This window comes from Coenobita brevimanus, chromosome 67, assembly GCF_032717465.1.
Source record: "Coenobita brevimanus isolate Jiangsu-jjx chromosome 67, ASM3271746v2, whole genome shotgun sequence".
NCBI lineage: Eukaryota > Metazoa > Arthropoda > Malacostraca > Decapoda > Coenobitidae > Coenobita > Coenobita brevimanus.
The window spans coordinates 18,492,377-18,501,694 of NC_137020.1; the positions used below are offsets into that span (position 1 = coordinate 18,492,377).

Sequence of the window (9,318 nt, forward strand, 5' to 3'; positions counted from 1 at the left end):
CTACCTGTTGGACCACAAGATGATTGGAGCCCTGTCAGTGCGAGTGGAGTTCTCCTGTCACTCTAGTCCCTAAGCCAGGTGGGTCACAGCGGCTTTGCATCGACTACAGATGTGTTAATCAGATAACCAAAACAGACACTTACCCTCTCTCCCTCGTGTGGAAGATTGCATAGACAAGATCGGAAAGGCTAGGTACATAAGTAAGTTTGATTTGTTAAAGGGATACTGGCAAGTACCTATGACTGAACGTGCTAGGGAGATCTCATGTTTTGTAACACTAGGAAAGACTTTTGCATGTTCTGTAATGCCATATGGTATGAAGAATGCACCAGCCACATTTCAGAAGCTCATGAATGTTGTAACAGAGGGTTTGGCAGGGTGTGTTGTTTATATTGATGATGTATTAATCTTCAGTGACAACTGGAAAGATCACCTATGCCATGTCAGTAAATTTCTTGAGCGTTTGGTTCAGGCTAATCTTGTAGCTAATTTATCAAAGTGTGAGTTTGGTCAAGCTAAAGTTCAGTACCTTGGGTACGTAATTGGTGATGGACATGTTGCACCACCAGGAGCTAAGGTTCAGGTTATAAGTGATCTTCCCAGACCTAAAAGTAGGAAAGAGCTACAAAGATTTTTGGGAATGGTAGGTTATTACAGGAGATTTGTTCTTAACTTTTCAATTCTTGTATCACCACTTACAGACCTACTGAAAAAGGGAGTTAAATTTGTCTGGACCGATAACTGTGAATCCTCTTTCAGCAAACTTAAAGCTATCCTATTAAGTCAGCCAGTGCTCGCTACTCCAAATTTTGCTAAGCCTTTTAAGATGGCTGTTGATGCAAGTGATACAGGAGCTGGGGCTGTTTTGCTGCAAGAGGATGATCAGGGTATTGAACACCCTGTATCTTATTACAGTAAGAAGTTCACTCCACCTCAAAAGAACTACTCAACTATTGAGAAAGAGCTTTTGGCCTTGATTTTGGGTTTACAGCATTTTTCATTTTATTTGTGTTCTGGTTTTGACCCCATAGTCATTTATACGGATCATAACCCACTGAAATTCCTTAGTAAGTTTAAAGATAAAAATCAGAGATTGACAAGATGGAGTCTACTTCTTCAGGAGTGTTCATTGGACGTGCAGCATGTCAAGGGGAAAGAAAATGTTATTGCAGATTGCTTATCTAGACTTTAGACAGATTGTTTTAGAGTAATAAGAAATTTCCTTTGTAATTTTTTTTTTTCTTTGTGGGGAGGTGTTACATAGCCTATGATTTCATCATCCTTAGTGTAATTCTAACGTGCAGTGTGCTGTCTGTTTGATCACGAGCGTGTTCTACCTCACTCCCCCCCTTCTACCCTTATAGTAGAGTAAGTCGCTCTTTCTGTTGTTCAGAGCGGGATTGTCAACTCTTTGTCCCCATGGCTTCATTTGCGCGTCCTTCTTACAAGTTGTATCAAGCTCTGCTGGCCCCTATATAATGAGCTCAGTCTCTGCATTATTGCCACTTATATCTACTCCTCATTTTGTTCACATCTCTGTCCTCCCCTGTACAGTTATTGTTGTGAGTGCTCAGGAAGTCTCCAACCATCTAGCAGCTGTGTGTAATTTGAGTATAACTGTTGTTGCATTTTTTCTTGTACTGTGTAGCATAAGGTTAATTCTTAGGCCTAGTAAGGTTTTTGTAATTTATGTAGGGTTCTTGTTGTTAGCAATTATTAATAATAATTTGTATCTATAATAATTTATCTTGCATTAACTGAGCATTACCCAGTGTATTTTTCATTTTATCAGGGCTGACTTAGATAAATTTACTCTTGCTAATTTCGTGTTAATAGAGGCTATTGCAGTTAACCATATATTTAACCTGTTTTGCCATTACAATTGTCCTTATGAGTCCTGAATGTTTTGTTGTTAGTTTGAGCATTAAACTTTAACTTGTAATTTTACCTAACTCTTTGTTTTGAACCTGGAACTTTACGGGACAGTAGTGATTTTTATTATTCTCACTTAAAAGTGTACATTATCTTTCTCTGTTCCATAACAATATATATATATATATATATATATATATCTATATATATATATATATATATATATATATATATGCAAACTAACCACAGGAGAAATGAAAGGAGCGACAGTGAGTACTTTCGTATATTACATCTTCAGACAGAGTGAGACAGAACCGTAAAGGGTAGAGGTCTTTTATGCACACCCGCAGCAGGTAGTGGCACACAGAACAATGGATGACCTGAAGTTTTACCTGCGGCTTAACTTATGGTCACCTGCAGCAGGGAGTGGAACACGACAAAGGATGACCTGAATCTAAATATGCACGTGACAAAGGAGGAGGGAGTAGGAGGGGAGCCTTCTTCTTTGCTATCCTTATCTCATTCTAGTAGTTCAGTTACTCTTCTAGGAGCTGCCTCGCATTGGCCAACCGGCGTACTGCAGTTATCCTCTCTTCTTATGTTATGTTAAAGGGGAATGGGAGGGAGGGGGAAGGGGAGAGGGGGGAGGGAGGAGGGGATAAATACTGCTGCTTAACTTAAGACCTAGAGGATGAATGCTTGGTGTGTCCCACACAGGTGTGACTACACTACCAGGAGATGACAGGGAACAATCACGTGTTAGTCTGGGGGATAATGCTTTAAAATTAATTCAATTAACAATTTATCACACTTAAAATGACCATAGCTCATGTTTACATTCTTTTCATATGTGCCAGAAATTAGACAAGATTCTATTACATTTCTTTCATCTAAGCTTTTTGATCTTGCTAGAATCTTGTAGCCTGTCCAGTCAATATGGTGATCAGTTGATGCTTTATGCTGAAATAAACCACTACTCTGCTGGGCTGTCCTTACACTGTATTTATGTTGTGAGATTCTAGTTTCCAAATCTTTTCCAGATTGTCCTATGTAAAATTTGTTACAGCTTTTACACGGGATTTTGCAAACAACACCTGAATTACTGATAGGACTGTTCTTGATGAGGGTTTTTTTGATGGTGTTCTCATATTTGAATTCTACTTGTACATTGAGTTTCTTCAGTATGTGAACAACATCAAGAAAATTTTCATGGAAGGGGAGGACAAAGGGTTCTTTGAATGTTCTGGCGATCTGGCTTATTAGTTTTCCCTTCAAGGAATAGTTTCTTGGCTGTATTGTGGCACTGAGTTAGTATGCTTTGTGAATATTTTAGCTTCTTTCCAATACTCTGAATCATTTTTAGTTCATCACCTAAAAATTCTGGGTCTGAAATTCTATATGCTCTTAGTACATGGATATGAACACAGATCTTTTAACATTAATATGATGGTTTGAATAGTAATGAACATATGATATAATATTTGCTCATGTAATACCACTCAGGGATGAGTGAGGCTGGTCACTCTCATCTTAAATGTCGGGACCAACTGCCTAGCTCCGGGCTCGTACGCTCCTCATGGGGCAATGTAGGATTGGATGATATATATATATATATATATATATATATATATATATATATATATATATATATATATATATAAACTTATGTGTATACATTATATGTTTATTTATTATATGGGGCAGACCATGGGAAACCATGCAGATATATAGGGCTCCACTGAATAGTGAACAAGGTGGGACAATAATTACAGCCCACCGAAAACTATACGGCAGGGAGGTGGTATTATTTACCACTGTCACCCCAACCAAACATAAATTGTACTGTTCATGATTTTCTGGGCATTCTTATTTGATCATCCTGAACTAAACATCCAATCGCTCTGCCGGTGCTACTTTGGCTTGTTATCTACGTGTCATGAATCTACTTTGGTATGCGATCTACACTTTATATTGCGATCTACATGTCATGAATCTACTTTGGTATGCGATCTACACTTTATATTGCGATCTACGTGTCATGAATCTACTTTGGTATACCGCATCTAGATGGTTAGAGAGTCTGAAGCATGAGTGGAATGTCTGTTCGAGTGTCGAAGCTCCGGTCCCGACTCACCAAGGTACATGTGGCAACAGCACACTTCATTCCGCCATAGACATCAGTTTTGACAGCTTTGGTATGTTATCTACAAGCTAGTTTGTTACCTAATTTCCAAAGATTTCCTTGTAATCTACTTTGTTACCTAGATTTCAAAGATAGGCCAGTCCTTTACCTTTCTTAATTCCTCCTAACCTCCGTAAATCCTCATTTATATTTCAGTCATTGACACAGCCCTTAAGATGCTCGCAAAAGAATTCTACACCGAAATCAGCGACGAAACTAAGGCACTGGCATTTCTAAGAAGACATGGACTTTTTGATGAAGAACAAAGTGTTTCACCGTGTCATCGATGTGGCGGAGAGATGAAGGACGCTCGGAAAAGAAGACGAAATGGCGAATTTATGCCCGTTCTTCGTTGCAGAAACCGTGGATGTCAAACTTTTCGTTCCGTTCGCAGAGGCAATGTATTCTTCCACTTCACAGCTTTAAATAACAAACTAAATTGCAAGCTCTCTCTTTGCCAAAATTTTTAGAATTGATCTTTTAGTTTTATGGTCAAGACCTATCTTATGATCTGGTTCGAAAAAGGATTTAACTGGTAGAGGTACCGAAGCACATTTGCGATTGGTTCAACTTATGCAGAGGAAGTTTGTACAGCGATTGTTTCAGTCCAGAATCGTGGTCAAATGGTAGGCACTGAAGAAAGAGCCTGTGCAAATTGATGAAGCACGCTTTGCAGGACGGCTTGAAAAATACAATAGAGGCCGAATGTTGCAAGGAGACCGGACTCCAAATTCAACAGACAGAGAAGCTGAAGTGGACAATAACCGTAACCATGGAAGACGTATTGATGGTCCTTGGGTGTTCGGTTTGAAGAAAGGTTCAGATTGCCGATATTTTTACGTTCAAAGAAGAGACCGTGAGACACTTCAACCAATTATTCAGAGAGAAGTCGCTGAAGGCTCAATAATCCATTCCGATGAATGGCCAGCTACTCTAATTTAAACCAACTCAATTTTCGTCATTTTTCCGTAAATCATCAGCAATATTACGTCGATCCTAACACCGGAGCACATACACAAGGAACTGAAAGATTCTGGCTTGATGAGAAGATTCGTATATTGAAAAAAATGAGAGGCTGCAATCAAAGAACATTTCAATAGCACGGGTGTGTGCTTGTGTGAAGGTCACAGCCTTGCCCTTAGATCGGACTATATGAGCTCTCAGCTCCCTTCCGGGAGGGTAAAAGCTGACGATCACGACCATCAAGTGATCCTGACTGACCCGGACCCAGCGACCCGGTGTTGCCGGATGATGAGAAAAGAAGCTCCTGACTTATATTTAGCATTTTTAGCTGATGTACGTGCTGTTCATTGCTAGAATATTATTAATAGAAAATTTTTTAATATCTTTTAATTAAATTTTCTCTATGTTATATATATGTTATTATGTTTTACTATGTAGATATCATTCCAAAATAAAATTTGTACGGTGTAGATACTTTTTCCTTGTAGATAACAAGCCAAAGTACAGTGTAGATATTTTTTCCTTGTAGGTAACAAACCAAAGTAGCACCCACTCTGCCTTCTCTCTCACTGGCCGTGTGCCACCAGAAGTGAGTAGGGTTTGTCTCTTCAGATTAGAGAATGGAACATTAAGTCAACTGAACTGCATGAAAATCTGAGCTAACAATGTATGAAGCCTTGGAGAAGATTACAAGCTTTATTCCTTAACCCTCCCTGGCCACCGGCGTCGAATTATGTTTATCCAATACTTGGCCGCAGGCGTCGTTTGAGCGCGGCCTATTAAAAAAAAAAAAAAAAAAAAAAAAAAAAACGGCAAAAATTTTTGGAAAGTGAGTAAACATTCTGAACATCTTCAGACTGACCTACCCTACACCCCCATACACCCCACACATCAGTACACTGCACACTTCCGTGATGATTGGACGTCCGAGTTCTGCCTCACTCCCTGCCCCTACCCCCATCCAGCGCTGCCCTCTCCAGCCCCAAAGTCCACTCACCAGACCCGAGATCAGGGCGGAGCTGTTTCCCAGTGGGAGGAGGGGGGGACATCTACGAGAACCGAATTGGGTCAGACCTGGAGGTATAGAGTTTGATGGGAATAGTGACGAGAGTGGTGATGAGCGGTATCACTCTCTTACTACCGAGGAGGACGACAGCGACATCTCCTCGGAGAGTGAGGAGAAACCACCACCACCTCCCCGTACAGCTCCACCACCACCAAAGAGGAAACGGAGAGTGGTGAAGCGACTCTACACTGAGGGAGAGGAGAGAGAGGAAGGGAAGGCTGGAGTGCAGTTGCATTCACCCCGCACCGCCTCACCACCATATCACTCCACCACACGCACCACCTCACCACCCAGCACCACCTCTCGTGCCACCTCACTACAGTACTTCCTACCACTCCACGGGCCACATCACCACCCCTCACCGAGTATCATTCCATCGCTGTGTGGACGAGTGCAGTGTATATAGTGTATATTACTTAGTGTAGTGTTACGAAGAAAGATATAGAAGTGTAAGATAGTGGAAGCATGTAAAGTAGATTATGTTTTGTAAGTGACTTTTGTACAAAGACTGTTTCCCAGACAATGACTTATCTCTATTTACTTTTGACCTGCTAGGGGAGGGCTGAGATGGGTAAAAGGTCGTCTGCACTGACTCCTGTCATGGCATCATGCACATGATGCAATTATTCTGCTCCGTATTTATTTCTCAGATGCCAATCCCCGTGTATTTCCTTATATGCTTATTACAATCTTTTTGCCCTAGATAGAGTGGTAATCATTGCAGGTTCTGTTTGTAAGTGAACAAGCACAGGTTATGGGGAATGCTATCTTACAAGGCAACCGTGTGATAAGCCAATTTTATCGTATTTTGACCGTGTGAAGGTTGCCCAATCAAACAGCTCTCCCCTTCCACCTTACCTTGCCAGCCTTGCCAGCATCAGTGCATGTTCCTGTATTGTTATCCACGTATTTTTTTCTCCTGTTTATGAATTTGAACTACACGCAATCATTGCTGAAACACTGAATGCAATATAATTGTGCGTTGGATGTGAGTATGATATCACATGCAGTTACCATGCAATACTCCGAGTTTCTCGTATTCTGACAGTGTGAAGTGTTGGCAAACATACAGCTTTACCTTTTTTCCTTACCCTGGCAGAAAATATCATACTTTCCTACGCTCACGACACATAGACAGCAACATATATCACGAAAATAAAGTAAAATGATAGAGAAAAGTAAACATGTTATTACAGGATTTTTTTTTTTTCCCATGTGTATACGTATTTATTTCTGCTTTGTCTCTCTATTCCTAATAATTTGATTTATTCATAGTTTTGAACCTGCATTACGATTCTATTTTAGCCATGCAGGTGGTGTGAGAGTGGCTAAAAGCGCCTCCACTCCCCGATCCCTAATCGGAGCTGCCCAGGTGCTAATCCACCTGACCCTCCACTTTCATCCCCTGTGGGAGAGCCTACCCTCGGGGGACCGGCAATTTTCTCATTTAGGACTGAATATTCAACCCTTTCACTCCCTCTTCCAACCATATTCACCACGATAACATGCATAATAACTTGAAACTACCATAAACATATTTTATACAAAAAATGTTAAAAATATATATATATATTTTTTTTTGAGCCAATCCTAACATATTATGTACTGAAATCATTCGATATCATCATATCTAATATATGCGCAATATTTCAGCACCATTCACATTGCCTTGGGGGGTTAAAAAATGATAACACATGCGATTTTCCACCGCGGAAATACACCACTGTGGCAGATATTCGTTGCCGATATTTCTACAACTTGCGCGCTCCAGTGCAAGCCACATAATGGGTCTAGGAGCTGGGATTTGCACTGTTAGGTGCGTCTGAACTTCCTCTTCAATATGGCAAGGAAAAAAAAATCAGTTTTCGAAACTTCAGAAAATGGCCTGGGCATCAGCCAGGGGCACATGTAAAATTTCGGACCTATGGCTATGGAAGGATTAAAGACTGAAGCAGAAAACATTAGTTGGGATATTACAGGGCTGGATGATATCTACAGAAAACGAAAATTAAATCAGATACGGGAGACCAACCACTTATTTTAATACAGAGGAAGGCAAAATGAATGAGCTAGTGGTGTAGGATTCCTTATTAACAGAATTCTCACAGATAACAATAATATTATCCGCAATGTATCTAACAAAATAGTGTTGAGAACTGGATTGCTGACTAGGTTGTTCGGGAGAATTCCCGGTGTTTGTCATTGTTCCGGTACGAGTCACAGTTGCCAATTAGCCTGCTGTTTGTCAGCACAGTTATTTTGTATGTTCTACATTGATTTTTATATTCTTTCCTCTATGATGTTTTATTTATGTGATTATTAAATTATATAATTTAATTTAGGTTTGTATGCTAAATAATTTAGAGTGTTATGCAGTGTAAGAAAACTCTGGCATCTCTTGGATGTCTCCGAGTTGGTAACTGTTGTAACCATGCTCCCTCGGGAATACACGAGAAATTTGTAGTACAGCACTCTAGAATATAGGAAGCTTATATAAGGATGGGGAAGGGACTAGAATAGTTTCAGTAAGTTTTCAGTTCTGTTTGAGTGAAGTGCAGTGTCAGTGTAGTGGCGTTAGTGAAGTTTGTGAAGTGCTGCTGGCAAGCATTAAGTGTACAGTATTTGCAGTATCTGGAGATTATTTTCGGCACTTGTGAAAACAGTGAAGTCTTATTGGTAAAACAGTGAAGTGTTACTGCGGTTTGTGTATCTTCGGTGCCTCTGAAAACAGTCAAGTGAAGTTGGCAAGCATTAAGTGTAATTGTCTGGGAAATAAAGACAGTGAACTTAAGAAATCAGCTTTTATTTACAACATCTCAGCCGATCCTGTGTACTGTACACTGAAAGGCTGCCTCGAGGAAGAACAACTCACTGGGCAACATCCTTCCTATACTGAACTACTGCTGTTGGAGCCTGTGGCAGTGTGGGAATGGGACTTAACAATTCCTTAGATTGCAATTAGATTGTGCAAAAGTAATAAAAGTAAAGCACCCACTTCCCTAAACAGATAAAACAAAATAAAAGCATTTTATGGCGACATCTCCCAAACTATGGAAGAAGAAATGGCCAGATAACATATTCTACTCAAAGGAGACTTCAGTGCAAAAGTAGGCAAATCGAATAATGGGGAAGCATGTATTGGAAAATTCGAAGTAGGAGAAAGGAGTGACAGAGATGAAATGGTAAAAATAATAATAATAATAATAATAATAATAATAATGCTGAAATGTATCAT

The 9,318-nt window shown here is 40.0% G+C and overlaps 1 pseudogene; it reads left to right on the forward strand.

The window, feature by feature from the left end:
- The window catches only part of LOC145405576 (uncharacterized), a 22,624-nt pseudogene extending 17,508 nt beyond the window's left edge, over window positions 1-5,116 (forward strand).
- The last annotated feature ends 4,202 nt before the right edge of the window (window positions 5,117-9,318 follow it).